This window comes from Leucopleurus acutus (genome assembly GCF_964270905.1).
Source record: "Leucopleurus acutus genome assembly, chromosome: 3".
Taxonomy (NCBI): Eukaryota; Metazoa; Chordata; class Mammalia; order Artiodactyla; family Delphinidae; genus Leucopleurus; species Leucopleurus acutus.
In genome coordinates this window covers 14,574,978-14,596,517 of record NC_139145.1, presented here as the reverse complement: position 1 = coordinate 14,596,517, position 21,540 = coordinate 14,574,978, and the positions used below count along the sequence as shown (strand labels likewise).

The 21,540-nt window shown below is 39.0% G+C and overlaps 1 pseudogene across 1 annotated transcript; it reads left to right on the top strand.

Annotated features, from left to right (window-relative positions):
- Positions 1-1,752: 1,752 nt before the first annotated feature.
- Positions 1,753-20,619, top strand: LOC309959999 (olfactory receptor 2T1-like; annotated as a pseudogene). The gene is made up of 2 exons: positions 1,753-1,784; positions 19,802-20,619. The product of its transcript is annotated as an olfactory receptor 2T1-like (transcript).
- Positions 20,620-21,540: the final 921 nt, after the last annotated feature.

Below are 21,540 nucleotides of genomic sequence, written 5' to 3'. Positions count from 1 at the left end.
TACAATGAGGTGTCACCTCACACCAGTTAGAATGGGCTTCATCAGAAAATCTACAAACAACAAATGCTGGAGAGGGTGTGGAGAAAAGGGAACCCTCTTATACTGTTGGTGGAAATGTAAACTGATACAGCCACTATGGAGAGCAGTATGGAGGTTCCTTAAAAATCTAAAAATAGAATTACCATATGATCCAGCAATCCCACTACTGGGCGTATACCCAGAGAAAACCACAATTCAAAAAGACACATGCTCCCCAATGTTCATTGCAACACTATTTACAATAGCCAGCTCATGGAAGCAACCTAAATGCCCATTGACAGACGAATGGGTAAAGAAGATGTTGTACATATATACAATGTAATATTACTCAGCCATAAAAAGGAACAAAATTGGGTCATTTGTTGAGACGTGGATAGATCTAGAGACTGTCATACAGAGTGAAGTAAGGCAGAAAGAGAAAAACAAATATCATACATTAACACATGTATTTGGAACCTAGAAAAATGATACAGATGAACCGGTTTTCAGGGCAGAAATTGAGACACAGGTGTAGAGAACATATGTATGCACACCAAGAGGGGAAAGCCGTGGGTGGGGGTGGGGGTGTGATGAATTGGGCAATTGGGATTGACATGTATACACTGATGTATATAAAATTGATGACTAATAAGAACCTGCTGTATAAAAAAAAATAAAATAAAATTCAAAAAAAAAAGATTGTACAAACTCTTTGGGGGAAGAAGTAATAAAGTTTAAAAAAAATTAATGGAAATTTACAACTAATATAATTTGACAGTCCCCAAATAATTTTACAGGTTATTTTTCTGAATAAATTCATTGAGAGTTATTACAAATTCTCTGTTATATTTGTTATATTAACCTTTGTAATGTGGTTGGCAAATACAATTGAGTCAATTGTACACACCAATTATATCTATAGGCTTTTAATTTTTTGCTTTCCATTCATTTTTGCATCTCAGACTCGACTTCTGGAACCTTTGTCTTTTTCTTCAATTAATTATTGGAAAGTATTTTATTAAACATTGATTATAGATAAATACTCCCTCTTGATCTAAAGTGTCTAACTTTTCTTGTTTTTTTTTTAGCGGTACGCAGGCCTCTCACTGTTGTGGCCTCTCCCGTTGCGGAGCACAGGCTCCGGATGCGCAGGCTCGGCGGCCATGGCTCACGGGCCCAGCCGCTCTGCGGCATGTGAGATCTTCCCAGACCAGGGCACAAACCGGTGTCCCCTGCACCGGCAGGCGGACTCTCAACCACTGTGCCACCAGGGAAGCCCTTCTTGTTTTTGTTTGTTTGTTTGTTTTTGTTTTTTGGCCGTGTCACACAGCATGGGGAACTGCAGCATGCAGGATCTTATTTCCCTGACCAGGGGTTGATCCCATGCCCCCTGAAGTGGAAGTGCAGAGTCTTAAACACTGGACCTCCAGGGAAGTCCCTTTTCTTGATTTCTTAAAGTCAAAAAGTATAGTTGATTCTCATTATTTGTGGGAGTTATGTTCTACAATGTTACTTAAAACACTGAATTAGCAGATACTGATTCATTGTTCCTAGAAGAAATGCAAGGTTAGGTTACTGTGGCCCTGGGGTCACAACGTTTTTATCAATTGATTAATACATAACCTTGTTTTATGTGTATTTCTGTTTAAAGACAATTTGTTGTCTTTAATATGTTTATTTTTTGTATTTATTTTATTTATTATTTAATATTTATTATTAATTAACATTGAACTCATGGCCAACAGCACTGTAACTCATGCCTCAAGGTGAGTGTAACATATAATGTTTTTGGTAAGGCACATTACAGACTTCCATGCTTAGTCACACTAGACAGCACATCAGCACTACACTTGGGAGTGATCTTAAACAGGAAAATCACCAAAATGCAAAATTGTGGCTCTAAATATTTCACAGAAATGACCTTGTTTACTGTATAAAAGCTGAGACAAGAAGACGGAGCATTGCCTTGTTGACTTTTGTGGGGAATGTGCATATCAGATGGCTCAAGGTTTTTGATTTTCTATGCATATTTCTGAATCATTATGGAAATACTGTGAATATTGTTTTGGGGGTTATAAATAAGTTTTAATAAGTAAAATTATAAATATGAATACACAGTTAAAGGGGTTTGCTATATATAGTTTTATGTTTAAAATTTCTTACAGTTTTAAGATAATATTTTCTTTTCTCTTGGCTTCCATTAGAGATTTTGTAAATTGTACTTAAACTCACGATATTTTTTTAGGTAGCTTGCTTTCCTATGTTTTGACTAAATTCATTTTTTCTCTAAACATTGGTGTTCCTATTAACTATGCTCTGTCTGTTTATGTATACTTTAAAAATCATGCTTACATCTTGGTAGGTTGTATGATTCTAGGAATTTATCCATTTCTTCTAGGTTGTCCTGTTGTTGGTGTATACTTGTTTATAGTAGTTTCTTGCGATTTTGGATTTCTTTGGTATCAGTTGGAATGTCTCCTCTCTCATTTCTGATTTAATTTGAGTCTTCTCTCTCTCTGTCTCTCTCTTTTTTTCTTCTTGATAAGTCTAGCTAAAGTTCTGATACTTTCTTTTCAAAACAAACCAACTCATAATTAGATTGATATTTTCTATTGCTTTCTCCCCTCTTTTCATTTATTTCTGCTTTGATCTTTGTTATCTCTTTCCTTCAGCTAACTTCGGTCTTACTTTTTCTTGTTTTTCTAGTTCCTTGAAGTGTAAAGTTAGGTTATTTGAGATCTCTCTTTTTTCTTAAGGAAAATCTTTATCACTATGAACTTTCCTCTTAGAATTGCTTTTGCTGCATCCCATATATTTTGGTATATTGTGCTTCTTTGTGTTTTTCCAAGATACTTAAAATTTTTTCCATTTGAATTCTTCTTTGACTCATATGTTGGTCAATATTGTGTTGTTTAATTTCCATATATTTGTAGATTTTTCCATCTTTCCTCCTGTTTTTGATGTCTAGCTTCATACTATTGTGGTCAGAAAAGATTGTTGGTATGATTTCAATTTTCTTAAATTTGCTGAGTCTTGTTTTATGTCCTATCATACGATCTATCCTGGAGAACATTCCATGTGGACTTGATAAGAATGTATATTCTGTTGATGTTGGACGGAATATTCTATATATGTGTGTTGATCCTACTTGGTCTAAAGGAGTGTTCAATTCCAATGTTTCTTTGTTGATTTTCTGTCTCATGATCTATCCATTGTTGATAGTGGGGTATCGAAGCCCCCTTCTATTACTGTATTGTTGTCCATTTCTCCCTTCAGATAGGGTGTGTATATATTCATAACTCTTGTATCTTTTTGATGTACTGACCCATTTATCATTATATAATGACCTTCTTTGTCTCTTGTCACCATTTTTGGTTGCCACTTTTTTGGAATATTATCTTCCATCCCTTTTTTGGGAAATATTATCAACCCATTTCCCCAACTGAAATAGGTCTCCTGTAGGCAACACATACTTGGGTCTTGTTTTTCTTATCCATCCAGCCACTCTGTGCCTTTGGATTGAATTAAATCCATTTTTATTTAGAGTAATTATTGATATGTAAGGACCTACCACTGCCATCTTATTGTTTGTATTCTCCTTTGTTTTGTATCTCCAGTGGGGTTTTTTTCCCCCTGTGTTTCTGCCTACCTTTGTAAATTGGTGGTTTTCTATGGTGGTACACTCTATCTCCTCTTTTTTATGTCTAGTGGACCTACTGTAGAATTTTGCTTTGTGGTTACCATAAGGCTTACATAAAACATCTCATACATAAAACTGCCCATTTTGTGCTGATAGCAACATATATTTGTTTATCTAATAAAGGTTCCACCATTTTACTGCTCCCCTTATATATGTTTGTTTGTTTTGTTTTGTTTATTTGTTTGTTTTTGCAGTATGAGGGCCTCTCACTGTGTGGTCTCTCCAGTTGTGGAGCACAGGCTCCGGACGCGCAGGCTCAGCAGCCATGGCTCACGGGCCCAGCTGCTCCGTGGCATGTGGGATCTTCCCGGACCGGGGCACGAACCCGTGTCCCCTGCATCAGCAGGCGGACTCTCAACCACTGCACCACCAGGGAAGCCCTCCCCTTATATATTTTTGATGTAAAAATTTACCTCTTTTTATACTGTGTATTCATTAACAAATTATAGTATTCATAGTTATTTATAATGATCTTATCCTTTAACATTTATATGATAAGTAGGTGGTTGACATGCCATTCTAATAGAGAGTTATAGTTTTCTAATTATGACTGTCTATTTTCACCATTACCAGAGTGTTGTGTACTCTCATATGTCTTTATGTTGCTGATTGATGTCTTTTCACTTCAGCTTAAAGAACTCCTTTTAACATTTCTTTCAAGGCAGATCTAGTGGTGGTGAACTCCCTCAACTTTTGTTTATATGGGAAACCTTCATTTCCTTTTCATATCTGAAGGATAACTTTGCTGGATAAAATATTCTTGACAGGAAATTTTTATCTTTTAACACTCTGAATATGTCATTTCACTCTCTCCTGGCTTGTAGGATTTCTGCTGAGAAATCCACCGATAGCCTAATGGGAATTCCTTTTTCAGTTACTTTCTTTTCTTCTTTCACTGCCTTTAAGATTCTTTCTCTTTTTTTTAACCTTTTCATCCCTTTCATCAATTCCCTCCCCCATCCTACTCCCCTACTCCGGCTTATGGCAATTACCTATCTGTTTTCTGTATCTATGAGCTTTTATTTTTTAAGACTCCACATATAAGAGAAATCATATGGTTTTGTCTTTCTCTGTTTGACTTATTTCACTTAGCATAATGTCCTTGAGGTCTATCCATGTTGCCACAAATGACAAGATTTCATCTTTTTAAATGGCTGAATAATATCTATATTTATGTCTATATGTCTGTGTATCACATTTTCCTTAACCATTCATCTGTCAAATGGAAATTTAGGTTTTCATGGCTTGACTATTGTAAATGATGCTGCATTGAACATGGGGGTGCATATATCTTTTTGAGCTAGAGTTCTTGTTTTGTTTGGATAAATACCCAGAACTAGAATTTCTGGGTAAAGATCCTTTCTTAATCATTGATTTTTGACAGTTTTATTATAATATGTCTTGGAGAAGGTCTTTTTGCATTGATATAATAAGGTGTTCTATTAGCTTCATGGGTTTGGATACCCAAGTCCTTCCCCATGTTTGGGAAGTTCTCAGCTATTATTTCTTTATTTACTTTTTACTTTTTTTGGCGGTACGCGGCCCTCTCACTGTTGTGGCCTCTCCCGTTGTGGAGCACAGGCTCCGGATGCGCAGGCTCAGCGGCCATTGCTCACGGGCCCAGCCGCTCCACGGCATGTGAGATCTTCCCAGACCAGGGCACAAACCCGTGTCCCCTGCATTGGCAGGTGGACTCTCAACCACTGCGCCACCAGGGAAGCCCTATTATTTCTTTAAATAAACTTTCTGTCTCTTTCTACTTCTCTTCTGGTACACCAATTATTCTTATATTTGCTCTTCTGATTAAATCCAATAGCTGTCACAGAATTTCTTTACTTTTTAAAAATCTGAGTTTTCTCTCCTCTTATAATTGAATTATCTCTATATTCCTATCCTCCAACTCACTTATTCTTTGTTTGATCTGGTCTGCCCTGTTAGCAATATTCTCTATTTCAATCTTTATCTCATCATTGAATTCTTCAGCTTCAGAATTTCTGTTTGGTTCTTTTTACTTTTCTTCTTAATAGTTTCAATACCTTTAGTAAAACTCTCCTTCATTAATTTTATTAATTTTATTCCTGAGTTTACTAAAACATCTTTCTGCGTTTTCTTGTAGCTCACTGAATTTCTTCATAATGGCTATTTTGAATTCTTTACCAGTTAGATCAAAATATTTCATGCCTTGAGTTTGGTTGCTGGAGAATGATCATTTTCCTTTTGTGATACCATGCTTCCTTGATTTTTAAAATTCTTTTTGAAGGTATGGCCTTCTGCTTTCACAAGTGAAGTAGTAGACAACTCCTTAAGATTTTTTAATGTCTTCTTTTGTTCTTACAATTCAACAGATTGGCTATTAGAAACTTTTCTTTTCTATTCCAGGTGGTGGTGCTATATGTACAAGTTTGTTGTTCCTTTTTCCAGAGCTGGCTCTTGTGGATGCCCTTGAGCGCACACACAGAGCCAGCAGCAGAGTGTGGGGAAGTGTGGGCTTAGAACCTGAAGCTTTGTGGGTGCACATGGACTGGTGGGGGGATCATTGAGTGGGGCACATCTAGAAGTGCATGGGCAGACCTCCTGTTGAAGTCCCAAAGCAGACAGGAGGAAATGCATCTGAAGGAAATGTGTTCCTTCAATATCCTTTGCTATTTTTATCTGCTTTCCTTCTTTTTCTCTCACTCCCCTCAGCCACGGAATTTTTTCCTCAGAAATATGGGAGCTGCTGGAGAAAAATAGGTCCTTCTACCTGCAACTCACACAACTGTTACAGCTCACCAATTTTGCTTTCTTGCTCTGTAGGAGAGGCTGCTGCTTCCCACCACCTCTGCTGTAGAAGCTGCTGCTAAAGGCTCAGCCCCTTGCAGTGTCACCCTGGGTGACACTTGGCAAGTGTCCACCCTCTCCTCTGCCTCCAAACTTATCTCTATTCTGCTCTGATGGCATGCCAGATTCTCCTCTCAGGCAGGCTGGACCTCCACAAATTCTCTATTGCCTGTAGGTATTCACCCAATTTTGCACTCTCTAGTTTCTCCTTTATTCTGATTGCAGCAAGTGGGAGTGGGGCAGTCTCACCAACTCCCTTGGTTCTGCAGCTCGCACCAAGGTCCTATCCTCCCACTTTAGGTTGCACAGGGGGATAGAAATCTTCCAGGTGCCCTGGTGTAATGTGTAGAGGCATTTATGTTTGGTTATGGATCTTCATTTAGTTGTTAATCAAAGGGGAGAGAAAGGAGGAAGGACACACACCAACATGATGCTGAAGTCACCTGAGAATATTGTTTGGGATTGTATTTTTGGGGTCACTTATTAGTTTACAAACTTTGATGTTCAAATCTCTCCCTAGGTTTACGAAGTTTTCTACCATTATTTCTTTTAATTATTAATCTCCCTCTCTGCTCCTTCTGGGATTCCACGGATACCTAGATTAGCTGTACTAATGGTGTCCCATAAGTCCTATAGACTTTTTTCATTTGTTTTCGTTTTTCTTTTTGCTTCTCTGACTGGATAATTTCAAAAGCATCAGCTGACTTATTCTTCCTTCTGCTTTGTCCTGTCTGATGTTGAATCACTCTATTAAATTCTCCAAGCCAGTCTTTGTATTCTTCAGCTCCAAAATTTCTTTTCCGTGCTTTTTAATGTTTTCTATCTCATTATTGAGCTTCTCATTTTGCTTTTGTATTGTTTTCCTGGCTTTGTTAACTTGTGCGTCTGTGTTTTCTTGTAGCTTTCTGAACATCTTTAGAAAAATTGTTTTTATTACTTTGTTGGGCTATTTATGTATCTCCATTTCTTTGGGTCAGTTATTGTAAGTTTACTGTGTTCCTTTCATGGTGTCATTTTCTCTGATTTTTAAACTTCTTGTCACCTTGTATAGTTACCTATGTATTTGACAAAGCAGTCACCTCTGACTTTATGAACTGATTTCTGTGATGAAAAACATTTACCTGCATTGGAACATGCTGGAGCATCCGGTGACTCTAGGTTTAGTGGCGTACGTCACCAAGTGTAGTTTGGTGTGTTGTGGCTCTGAGTCTGGGATGTGTGTAATATTTTGTTGGGTCAGGCTGCTGTGATCCACAGCATCAACAACTCTGTGGTCCTTGGCAAGCACTGCCAGGGGTCTGCAGTGGCTGCAAGGGTGTTTGTGATCCTCAGCTTTGCTCCCAGTCTAGTGGCTAGGACCAGGGCAGGCAGTGGTTGTCAGAATAGTGGTGTGCACATACTCATTTGTGGATGCCAGCTCTAAGTGCCTGTGAGAAGCAGTGGCCGACTTCTAATGTACACATAGTTGTGGGCAGTGGCCAATAACAAGGGCCTGGTCCAACTGTGGGCACACTGGCAGCTGTGGGGGCCCTAGCTTTCCGTGCATTCCTGTGACTGCAAGTTCTTGCCATGTGTGCATGGCAGTGGGTGTCAGTGACTGAAGTTGAACCTGATCGTGCAGATATACAGCTGAAGATGCTAGATGCAGGGGAGCCCAGTGGTGCAGGCCAGTGACAGGAGACAGAGCCAGATCTAGGCCTACCAGCCGCTGTTGGGTGTGGGTGTGGGAGAGGGAGTGGGAAGAGACTGAGTGACTGGTATTTGTGGGGTGAAAGCCAGTTAAATCTGAAGGTAGGCCACAGCAGCTCCGCTGGCCATTGGTTTCTTCAGTGGCAAAAGTTGATGGGTTTCTCTGCAGAGCAGGTCCCTAGGAATTGTGGTTACTCTTGTTGCATGGCTGTTATTGGTATCCCCTGATATTCATTCTTGTTTCTGGCCATCCTTATACATCTCGACTTTGTCACTGTGTGGGTGGGAGGTAACCTAAGTGACACCTAATGTGGTGCCGGCTTGGGAAGCTGGTTGCTTCCTCCACTCTTCCCTTGTCAGTGAAAGAAACTCTTTCCAGATGGGGAGTTTTCTCTTGGCAATGAGCAGTGCCGGTCTGGGGTTGGGATGATGCAGGCAAAATAAAACTTCTTCTTTCTATTTTTATACAGTTATTCCCCGGGTTTCTTTTGTTTCACTGTGTTGCTGAACTTTCTTAAGTGGAGTCCTGGGCTCTCCCAGAGCTGTTTTGTTTATGGATAGCTGTCTAATTGCTGACCTTTGTGGAGAGATAGAGGTTGGGGTTTCTTACTTTATCATCTTGGTGACATCACTTCTACACTAGGGCTGTTTCTGAGTGGAACTGGTGACTTGTGCTTTTTAGATAGTTCTGGGTATTAGTCCAGGGCCCCAGCTCTAAGGCTGATTGAATCCAGGCATTGCCTTGTCTAGTATCCTCCTGAAACAGTTTGTCTCTTGCTACTCTTCTAACCAGTAACACTAAAGTCACAGATGTAATGTTTTCAAAGAACTTATCTTCTAAAGAACTATATCAGCCAAGCTTGTGCTTTGAGAGGTTTTTTTACAGTTATAATAGAAACCAGCTTAGCTGAACTGACTTTTTAGGGGAACGTTATATGTCACACACCTAAGACACTCACCCTACAGGTAGTCAGGGAATGCCATCAGCAAAGAATCCATCCAAATAATTTTAGCAAAAAGACTCATGTGGTCATCAAGGTCTGCCCTATTCTGGTCAGGAGCACACTATTGATCTGGTCACTGTTGAGAAAACAGTGAGGTCGTTGATTGGTCAAAACAAGTCACATACTTCTTTACCTTCTTCTGTTTGGGCAACAGAGAAACGTGTTGCGTATAAGAAGAGTGCTCATTTTAACAGAACTAAGAAGCAACTTTGTTAGATAGGCGAACATTTTAGAAATTCAGTTTTCCTACAGTGTGTGATATTCCCTGATAATATTGGTTACCATTGTCCAAACGTGTCATGTACCAGTATCCTCTTTATAAAAATAATTTTGCTGAACAGGGCATTGTAAGGTAAGCAAGTTTATCTTCATTTCCTTTAACTGTACAATTCTTCTCTTATATTCATTGATACTTCTGTCTCCATGGGGTACCCTGAAAAGGCCTTCCATCACCATCCACCTCTTTTCCAAAGGCTTGAAAAGATGAAAAGTTAAGATGGCTATTAATCATCAATGGGTGGGAGATTATGTAAATTCATTTAAAAATCTTTTAAAAATTCAAGATTTTATGCTAACCAATTCTTAAACACAATGTGTGTTTCTGGTTAGGTTAAATAAAATTTTTTTTCCTTGCATACAACCTTTTTGGATAAAAGATCTGAATAAAAATAAACAATGCCTTAGAAAAGGTAAAGTTTTAATTACTAAGACATACCAGACATCATTGACTATGAGACAGCACAGGAAGGCTTGAGCTCCTGCACTTTCTACCCAAAACATCTCTGGATATCACCCACACTCATGAGAAGGATAAACTGATGTCATAGACAAACAATATCATTTGAATCTAACTGCCTTGATCAGGCCCTGAGAAACTAAGGACTAAACTAATTTATTCAGGCTGCACTGGCCACCCCAGGGTAGAACTCCCTAGGACAGGAGACCACACTGGGAGCCTTGTTAACCTGATTGACTAATACATGCCTTTTTGAGGTGCCCTAACATTGTTAACTCTTTGTTTCCAGGGGTACTGCATGTATCTCCTGAGAATGTCCTTCTTGTGTGGAAACCCTGTTTATCATGACACTGCCTCTGCCCTGTCTCTTCTCTGGGTCTGGATATGGCTCCAGGGATCCAAGTTCCTGATGCACCTCTCTCTTAGTGACTTGGATGCCAAAATGCCTTGCCACTGTGCTGCTCACTGCCCCCAGCGTTCTAAGTTACAACTTCGACCCACTATCACAGAAGCCACACTATTGCTTCTCTATGCCCTGCCCCCAGGGTCCTGAGTTGGGTCTTTAAGCCACCATCACTGAGCTATGATGTTGTTGCTCTGTGTCTTACACCCTGGGGCCTGATTCAGGACTCTGACCTGCCATCCCCAGGGCATGCTTCCATTGCACCCCACAGCGGGGTCCAGGCCTTTGCTATGCCTTTTAATCCCTGGTCCCATGATGCTTCGTCCTTCTTCCCCCCAAGGACCGAGTCACTACTACGAGCTCCAGTAACTCAGACTCTCATTCCATAGTGACTTTCACATGTCTACATTTCACACACCACCACCACTGCCACAGCAAGTGCTCCTGTGCCGCACGCCCCAGGTGTCACTATAGTTCTGCAAAACCTTGAGTCCAGGACATGAATCTGCTGATGCTCTGAGTACCTGTGTCCCAGACCTGGCACTAAGAGGAATTTACTCAGCTAGAACTTTCCCAATGGGCAAAAAGGAGAACAAGAGGACTCCAGCAGCTTTTTGCACTGACAGCCTCAATAGATTTAGCCTCCACTGTCACCACACACACCTGCAGTATTCCCTTAGTCTTGGTCACCATGGAACCCTAGAGTCTTTCCCAAAGTTGACCTCAGCTGATGGAGATTCAAGAAGACCATAACACTGCACCCTCCCTGGAACCAGAGATGTTACACCCCACCTCACAGGTACCCTCATAGCCACCTTCAACTGAAGGTCTTTCCAAACTGAAGTCAGTCCATAAAGAGTGGAAGAAGTGACTGCTCACTCAAATGCACAGATATCAATGCAAAGCCATTAGAAACATGAAAAACCAAGGAAACATGACATCACCAAAGGAACAGAATAATTTTTCAGTAAACAACCCCAAAGAAATTTAGATCTGTGAGTTACCTAAAAAAAAAAAAAAGACTATTATAAGAGACAAAGAAGGACACTACATAATGATCAAGGGATCAATCCAAGAAGAAGCTGTAACAATTGTAAATATTTATGCACCCAACATAGGAGCACCTCAATACATAAGGCAAATGCTAACAGCCATAAAAGGGGAAATCGACAATAACGCAATCATAGTAGGGGACTTTAACACCCCACTTTCACCAATGGACAGATCAACTAAAATGAAAATAAATAAGGAAACACAAGCTCTAAATGATACATTAAACAAGAGGGACTTAATTGATATTTATAGGACATTCCATCCAAAAGCAACAGAATACACTTTCTTCTCAAGTGCTCAAGGATAGATCATATCTTGGGTCACAAATCAAGCCTTGGTAAATTTAAGAAAATTGAAATCATATCAAGTATCTTTTCTTTTTTTTTTTCTTTTGCGGTACGTGGGCCTCTCACTGTTGTGGCCTCTCCTGTTGCAGAGCACAGGCTCCAGATGCGCAGGCTCAGCGGCCACGGCTCACGGGCCCAGCCGCTCCATGGTATGTTGGATCTTCCTGGACTGGGGCATGAACCCGTGTCCCCTGCATCGGCAGGCGGACTCTCAACCACTGCACCAGCAGGGAAGCCCTCAAGTATCTTTTCTGACCACAATGCTATGAGACTAGATATCAATTACAGGAAAAAATCTGTAAAAAAAACCCCACAAAATCATGGAGGCTAAACAATACACTACTAAATAACCAAGAGATCACTGAAGAAATCAAAGAGAAAATCAAAAAATACCTTGAAACAAATGACAATGAAAACATGGTGACCCAAAACCTATGGGATGCAGCAGAAGCAGTTCTAAGAGGGAAGCTTATAACAGGAAAACCCTACCTTAAGAAACAAGAAACATCTCAAATAAACAACCTAACCTTACACCTAAAGCAGTTAGAGAAAGAAGAACAAAATATCCCCAAAGTTAGCAGAAGAAAAGAAATCATAAAGATCAGATCAGAAATAAATGAAAAAGAAATGAAGGAAACGATAGTAAAGATTAATAAAACTAAAAGCTGGTTCTTTGAGAAGGTAGACAAAATTGATAAACCATTAGCCAGATTCATCAAGAAAAAAAAGGAGAAGACTCAAATCAATAGAATTAGAAATGAAAAAGGAGAAGTAACAACTGACACTGCAAAAATACAAAGGCTCATGAGAGATTACTACAAGCAACTATATGCAAATAAAACGGACAACCTGGAGGAATGGACAAGTTCTTAGAAATGCACAACATTCTGAGAATGAACCAGGAAGAAATAGAAAATATGAACAGATCAATCACAAGCACTGAAGTTGAAACTGTGTTTAAAAACCATCCAACAAACAAAATCCCAGGACCAGATGGCTTCACAGGAGAACTGTATCAAACATTTAGAAAAGAGCTAACACCTATCCTTCTCAAACTCTTCCAAAATATAGCAGAGGGAGGAACACCCCCAAACTCATTCTATGAGGCCACCATCACCCTGATACCAAAACCAGACAAAGATGTCACAAAGAAAGAAAACTACAGGCCAATATCACTGATGAACATAGATGCAAAAATCCTCAACAAAATACTAGCAAACAGAATCCAACAGGACATTAAAAGGATCATATACCATGATCAAGTGGGATTTACCCCAGGAATGCAAGGATTCTTCAATATACACAAATCAATCAATGCGATACACCATATTAACAAATTGAAGGAGAAAAACCATACGATCACCTCAATAGATGCAGAGAAAGCTTTTGACAAAATTCAACACCCATTTATGATAAAAACCTTCCAGAAAGTAGGCAAAGAGGGAACTTACCTCAACATAATAAAGATCATATATGACAAACCCACAGCCAACATCATCCTCAGTGGTGAAAAACTGAAAACCATTTCCACTAAGATCAGGAACAAGACAAGGTTGCCCACTCTCACACTATTATTCAACATAGTTTTGGAAGTTTTAGCCACAACAATCAGAGAAGAAAAAGAAATAAAAGGAATCCAAATCAGAAAAGAAGAAATAAAGCTGTCACTGTTTGCAGATGACATGATACTACACATAGAGAATCCTAAAGATGCTACCAGAAAATTACTAGAGCTCATCAATGAATTTGGTAAAGTTGCAGGATACAAAATTAATGTACAGAAACCTCTTGCATTCCTATACACTAATGATGAAAAATCTGAAAGAGAAATTAAGAAAACACTCCCATTTACCGTTGCAATAAAAAGAATAAAATATCTAGGAATAAACCTACCTAAGGAGACAACGACCTCTATGCAGACAATTATAAGACACCGATGAAAGAACTTAAAGATGATACAAATAGATGGAGAGATATACCATGTTCTTGGATTGGAAGACTCAACATTGTGAAAATGACTATACTACCCAAAGCAATCTACAGATTCAATGCAATCCCTATCAAATTACCACTAGCATTTTTCACAGAACTAGAACAAAAAATTTCACAATTTGCATGGAAACACAAAAGACCCCAAATAGCAAAAGCAATCTTGAGAAAGAAAAATAAAGCTGGAGCAATCAGGCTCCCTGGCTTCAGACTATACTACAAAGCTTCAGTAATCAAGACAGCATGGTACTGGCAAAAAAACGAAATATAGGGCTTTCCTGGTGGCGCAGTGGTTGAGAGTCCGCCTGCTGATGCAGGGGACACGGGTTCGTGCCCTGGTCCAGGAAGATCCCACATGCCGTGGAGCAGCTGGGCCTGTGAGCCATGGCCGCTGAGCCTGCGCATCCAGAGCCTGTGTGCTCCGCAACGGGAGAGGCCACAGCAGTGAGAGGCCCGCATACTGCAAAAAAAACACACAAAAAAACAATAACAACAACAACAAAAAAAACCAGAAACATAGATCAATGGAACAGGATAGAAAGCCCAGAGATAAACCCATGCACATATGGTCACCTTATCTTTGATAAAGGAGGCAAGAATATACAATGGAGAAAAGACAGCCTCTTCAATAAATGGTGCTGGGACAACTCTACAGCTACATGTAAAAGAATGAAATTAGAACACTCCCTCACACCATACACAAAAATAAACTCAAAATGGATTAAAGAACTAAATGTAAGGCCAGAAACTATCAAACTCTTAGAGGAAAACATAGGCAGAACACTCTATGACATACATCACAGCAAGATCCTTTTTGACCCACCTCCTAGAGAAAAGGAAATAAAAAAATAACTAAGCAAATGGGAGCTAATGAAACTTAATAGCTTTTGCACAGCAAAGGAAACCATAAACAAGATGAAAAGACAACCCTCAGAATGGGAGAAAATATTTGCAAATGAAGAAACTGACAAAGGATTAATCTCCAAAATTTATAAGCAGCTCATGCAGCTCAATATCAAAAAAACAAACACCACCATCCAAAAATGGGCAGAAGACCCAAATAGACATTTCTCCAAAGAAGATATACAGATTGTCAATAAGTACATAGAACAATGCTCAACATCATTAATCATTAGAGAAATGCAAATCAAAACTGCAATGAGATATCATCTCACACCATTCAGAATATCCATCATCAAAAGATCTACAAACAATAAATGCTGGAGAGGGTGTGGAGAAAAGGGAACCCTCTTGCACTGTTGGTGGGAATGTAAATTGATACAGCCACTATGGAGAACACTATGGAAATTCCTTCAAAAACTAAAACTAGAACTACCATACGACCCAGCAATCCCACTACTGGGCATATACCCTGAGAAAACCATAATTCTAAAAGAGTCATGTATCACAATGTTCATTGCAGCTCTATTTACAATAGCCAGGACATGGAAGCAACCTAATTGTCCATCAGCAGATGAATGGATAAAGAAGATTTGGCACATATATACAATGGAATATTACTCAGCCATAAAAAGAAACAAAATTGAGTTATTTGTAGTGAGGTGGATGGACCTAGAGTCTATCATACAGAGTGAAGTTAGTCAGAAAGAGAAAAACAAATACTGTATGCTAACATATATATATGGAATCTAAATAATAATAATAATAATGGTCATGAAGAACCTAGGGGCAAGACGGGAATAAAGACACAGACCTACTAGAGAATGGACTTGAGGATACGGGGAGGGGGAAGGATAAGCTGGGACAAAGTGAGAGAGTGGCATGGACATGTGTACACTACCAAACGTAAAACAGATAGCTAGTGGGAAGCAGCCGCATAGCACAGGGAGATCAGCTCGGTGCTTTGTGACCACCTAGCAGTGTGGGATAGGGAGGGTGGGAGGAAGGGAGACGCAAGAGGGAAGAGATATGGGGATATATGTATATGTATTTGGCTATACATATAACTGGTTATACATATAACTGATTCACTTTGTTATAAAGCAGAAACTAACACACCATTGTAAATAAATTATACTCCAATAGAGATGTTAAAAAACAAAATAAAAGTTAAGGAAAAAAGATCCTGCAAGCTCTGCAGCACAGCCAAATAAATAAATAAATCAAAATTTAAAAATTAAACAAAATATTAAACTCTGAATTATCAATAATTAGAATATATATATATAAGAGATTTGACCTGACACTTTACCCCAAATCAATTAAAAGATGATCAAACCTGTTAATAATGTGAATAATACAAATGACATTTAAATCACATAGCACAGCCCTACATATCTGTTAGAATAGCTAAAATTCAAATAACTGACAATACCAACTGCTGGCCAGAGTGGGAATACAAAATGGTACAGCACTTTCAAAGGCATTTTCGCAAATGTTTATCAAGTTAAATACAGACTTGCTAAAAACCAGCAATTCTCCTTCTAGGTATTTACACAGTGACTAATAAATAACATGGTGTTGGATTATAACACAAAGTTGAATATACGTATACGTGAGAGCATACTGATAAAAATAAATGGTTTAATAAACAAATGGGGAAGAAGGGATAAAACTTCCTTACAGGATTCCAAATAATAAATATGTGGATACTCACTCCCTGAAAGTGGAGCTGAAGCCCTTATCCCCTGAAGTGTGAACTGGATTTAAAAGGTTCACTTCCAAAAATAGAGTACAGAAGGGGGAAAATAGTAGCTTTAAAATGGAAACGTGCTGGCTAACACTACCTTAACTAAGTGATGAATGTTAACAAGCCACCGATAACTCATGTTGACGTCATGTATCCCCTGATAAGACATAATATTATCTATGTGATAATCTTCCCTAAATACATAACTCTAATGTAGTCATAGCAAAACATCTGAGAAACTCAAATTGAGGGATATTGTACATAATATCTGACCAATACTCTTTAAATTTTCAAAGTCTTTAAAAATGGAAAGACAGAAAATGTCACAGATAGGAGGTGATGAGGAAGCATGATGACTAAACGAAACATGGTATCGTGGATTGAATCCCGGAAGGGCAAAAGATAACATTAGTGGAAAAATCGGTGAAATCCAAATGAGGTCTGGAGTTTAGTTAATAGTAATATACCAATGTTAATTTCTTAGTTTTAACAAACACGTTAACATTAACTGAAGCTGGTATATGGGAATTCTCTGTATTATTCTTGCATCTTTTCTGTAAATCTAAAATCATTTCAAAATAAAAATTTATTTTAAAAAGCTAGAAATGAAACAGAGAGAAACCTCATATATGGTTGGAAAGAAGCACAACAATTTGTTATCAATAACTACCTCCAGGGAGGGTATGGGAAGAGATAGGAGAATAAGTAGATTTCACTCGTTACTTCTTGTAACTGTGTATTTTTAAAAAGCTTTATCACTGATAATATATTTATATATTACTTGTGGAAAACCATTAGGAAAGAAATTATTTAAAAGCCAAGATGGCCAGTTTTCATGATGATGAAGAGCTATATTTGTCCTCAGCGACAACGTGTTTTGAATCTGTGAGAGAGAAACATCCCTTCTGTATGTGACTGCTACTGGAGAAAGTAAAATTTACCATCTTCAGGTAAATTCAATAATGGCTTACCAGAACATAATTTCTTGTTGATGAGTCAGAAAATCCATCCCAAATAAATGAGGCTTCATGAGAAGTCAAAATGTGGGACATATTTAAGCAACACAGGAGAATAAAATCCCGGATAAACAGGGTAATCCTCCCCACCCCAGAGTCTTGTTTTAAGGAAAACCCAATGCAATAGAGAAAAACATATCACTTAATGGGTATCTAGGGACTCACTTCCTCTGTGGTTTCCTATTTGCCTCAAGGATCCTCTGGGACACTTGCTGTTGTCATGTGTATATGTAATTGTCTATATGATCTCAGAAATACCACTTGCAGGTGGAAAACAAAATTCTCCAGTCTCCTAACACCAAGCCTTCTTCAGGAAGCAACCAGGAACATCACTACTTTGGGGAAGCATGTTTTTTTTGAGGAAAATCCAGTATGTATAGGTAAACAAATGTAGGTAAAATGATGAAGAGATTGGCCTGTCTTCCAATAATTATATCAACTGTTTTGTCTCTCTTCGGGGTAATATTTGCCCTTAATAGAGTCCTTTGTAGCAACTTGAAAAGCCAAGGGGGAATATTTAGTTCAATTAACATGGTGCAACTTTAAGGATATAGGATGAATGTTAAGAACATTTTTACTAAATTAAATCACCTTTTGGATCTGGTTCTTTCTTCAACTTTCACCTCCTTGTCCCACTGTTCTTAAGAGCTTTCCACAACCTCTATCTGGAAATTTAGTAGTCAGCTCATGGGAAAACATAATTATTGGGTCCCAGAAGTAAGTAAACCTAGTAAACATCAATGAAGCAGCATTAAGAGTAAATCCTCCGTGTCATCTTCATTTTTCAGTGGGAATTTACACATCACCACTGTTACCACCAGGTGGTACCACTTGGCAGTGTTGGTTGGGAAAGTGGGGAATCTTAATGAACTTTTCATGTACCAATCAGAGTTTTCCTTTTGAAATTTGTCCCTTACCCCACCCCTTAACTGCATTTTCCTAACCTACAGATTTGTTGTAGATTGACGTTTTCTTAACACCTAAATACAATCTGCGTAACTAGTGACATGGTCATAAAAATTACATTTCATGCTTAGTTGCTTCTAGGCTGTTTCAAGCTGCTTAGAGTAGAAAATTCTGCATTTCTATTTCCACAAACTTTTAGGGAGGGGTATGTTTCCTCTTGAATGCAGGCACAATCTTATTTCTCATTTAGAGCTTATGAAATCTGATTTAGTTATTATATCTGAATTTACCCTGATGTGGTTTATATAAGTTTCTATGAATAAATCTAAAGGAAAACACACCACTGACTATATCGGTTCATTCCTTGGCTGACATGTGTTGTTCTAGAAAATGACCTCCTAGATTCAAGTACAAGGACAACAGATTCATTTTGCTGCGCTCTATTTCACATTTATCTATGGTTTCTTCCATGGATTTATGTAACCAGATCCATAGGTAGAGGACTGCTAAGAAGAAAAGTTTGTGTGTTTACCTGTTGCATATCTAGCCATGGCTACAAGAAATGGCTGCCTATGACCTCAAGGCATTCTCCATAGTGAAAATAGTTTGTGATCATAGGAAACCCATAGATCTTTATTACTGAGGCTTAACAGAACACATTAAACAGAAGACTAAAAATTAAATTATGAAACATCTGAAAACCCAGCATCAAAATCATGAAATTGAGGATGGTGGAGGTAGGAACTCTGAGAAATATAATAGATCATGTTAATTGTTTCCATTTCTCTCTTCATGCCTCATTCTTTTTTTTTTTTTTTTTTTTTTTTGCGGTATGCGGGCCTCCCACTGCTGTGGCCTCTCCCTCTGCGGAGCACAGGCTCCGGATGCGCAGGCTCAGTGGCCATGGCTCACGGGCCCAGCCGCTCCGCGGCATGTGGGATCTTCGCGGACAGGGGCACGAACCTGCGTCCCCTGCATTGGCAGGCGGACTCAACCACTGCGCCACCAGGGAAGCCCGTATGCCTCATCCTTTTGTGGTTCACTGTGGGTGGAGTTTATTTCCCCACCACAATGATGTTGGGCTTCTACGTGCGACTTGCTCTAGTCAGGGGAATGTGGTAGAAAGTAATAGAGTCAGTTCTAAGTTCAAGCATTAGGAGGAATCATGTCGTTCTTCTTGCCCATTTTTGGTTTCTGCCATCTTCCTTAAGAAGAGCAAGCCCCAGAAAGAGGATTATTGGTGGAGTATATCTGTACTTGATTGGCAGCCTAAAGCAAAATGCTCCACCTGACTTACAGACGTGGCAGCAAGAAAATACATGTTTATTGTCATAAGCCATTGAAATTTGTGAAGTCATTTTTTACCTCACATCATTACAGCAATACTGGACCAATAAAAATATTGTAAAAGGCTTTAAAGCATTTAATTTGACTCCTGTTCCCCTTTCCTTCTTCTTTTGGTTCAACCAGATCAGTCACAGCCATTGAGGAAGGAAATGAGACATTAACAACAGGTTTTATTCTCTCAGGACTCTTCCCCAATAGGAAGCATGTCAGTATTCTTATCTCCCTTATCATCCTGATCTACCTTGCTGCAGTAATTGGGAACTTCATCCTGCTCCTCCTGATATGGATGGACTTGAGGCTCCACACTCCAATGTACTTTCTGCTCAGCCACCATTCTCTCATAGACCTGGCCCTCATCAGCGGTCCTGTTGCAAAGATGATGGCAAACTTTTTCTCTGGAAGGAAGGACATCACTCGTGTTGGCTGTGGAACCCAGCTATTTTAATTTTTTACTCTTGGGGTGCTGAATATATCCTCTTGACCCTCATGGCCTGTGATTGGTATGTAGCTATTTGTAACCCCTTGAGATATGCAGTCATTAGAAACCAAGGGGTCTGTGCAAATGGTCCTAGTGTCTTGGACTGGGGGCATTTTAGCTTCTACAGCCCACACATTCTATACTATGAATCTGCCTATCTGTGGCTCCAGAGAAATCCACCATTTCTTCTGTGAGATACCAGCAATCATGAAGATCTCATGCAAAGACACTTCCACCTATGAAGTGGTGGTCTTTGTGATGGGTATCACATTTATCATCATCCCTTTTGGATTTATTATGGCTTCATACACCTTCATCTTCCTCACTGTCCTGCATGTGAAATCCCCCTCAAGGCAGGAACAAAGCCTTGGCCCCCTGCTTCTCCCAACTTAACAGTGGTAAGCTTTTATCTAGGACCATATGTTTATATGTACGTGACACCTGGTTCCTCCCATACCCCTGATCAGGAGCAGGCTGTGTCAGTATTTTGCACTGTCCTCACATCCATGCTCAATCCACTCATCTACAGCTTGAGAAACAAAGATGTGGTAGGAGCTTTCCAGAAGGTCCTGAGGAAACATCCAGTCTCTAAGTGGAACACATACATATCAAGGTGGAAAACAGTTATCTAGAGGGTCAAGAACAAAGACTCCAGGAGCATCACATTCGCATTTTCCAGCGTGAGGTACTTTGCTGTAGCCCTATAGGGAAACCACATGGTTGAATTCGATTGACAATATTAATTCAATCATAAATAGTTTGTAAGGAGATTTTTCCCAATCAGTTTCTAATAATGTGTTTTCAAAATGGATCAATTCAATTGCTATTCATCAAACCAGTTCATAAACACAAAGTTCCAATCTTCTCTTTTTATATCTGAAATATTTAGACATTTTTTAGTGTCCTTGAGGCTCAGCTTTATTTGGTATTATTGGTGCTTCAGGTCTTGTTAACTTCCATTGTTAGAAGTACCAAGTTCCTGTGAAAGACATATGTGACTGACAATGTAAAAAAAGAATTGGCTTTATCATGGACAATAAAAACAACATTTTTTTCTCTTAAATGCCCTAGAAAACTCAATATTTTGGCTCTATTCTCCATGCCTGTCTTGGATAGAAGCTTTTTTTGGTCTAGCTTCAGATCCTTCATCCAATAAGTGCACTGGTAACTCAAGATAGAAAGTGGAAATAAGGGTCTCAAAAAGCTACACCTACCTGTCATCTATTTAGAGAAGTACCCTCTGCCCATGCCAAATATTCCCCAGATTCTCTGGAATCAGTGCATATTCATAGCTGTCTTTTTCCTTATGGGATACTTTTAAGCTCTTAGGAGTCACTGTCATTTATCTATAATGAATGCATAAATAGGTGAAATTTGATGCACA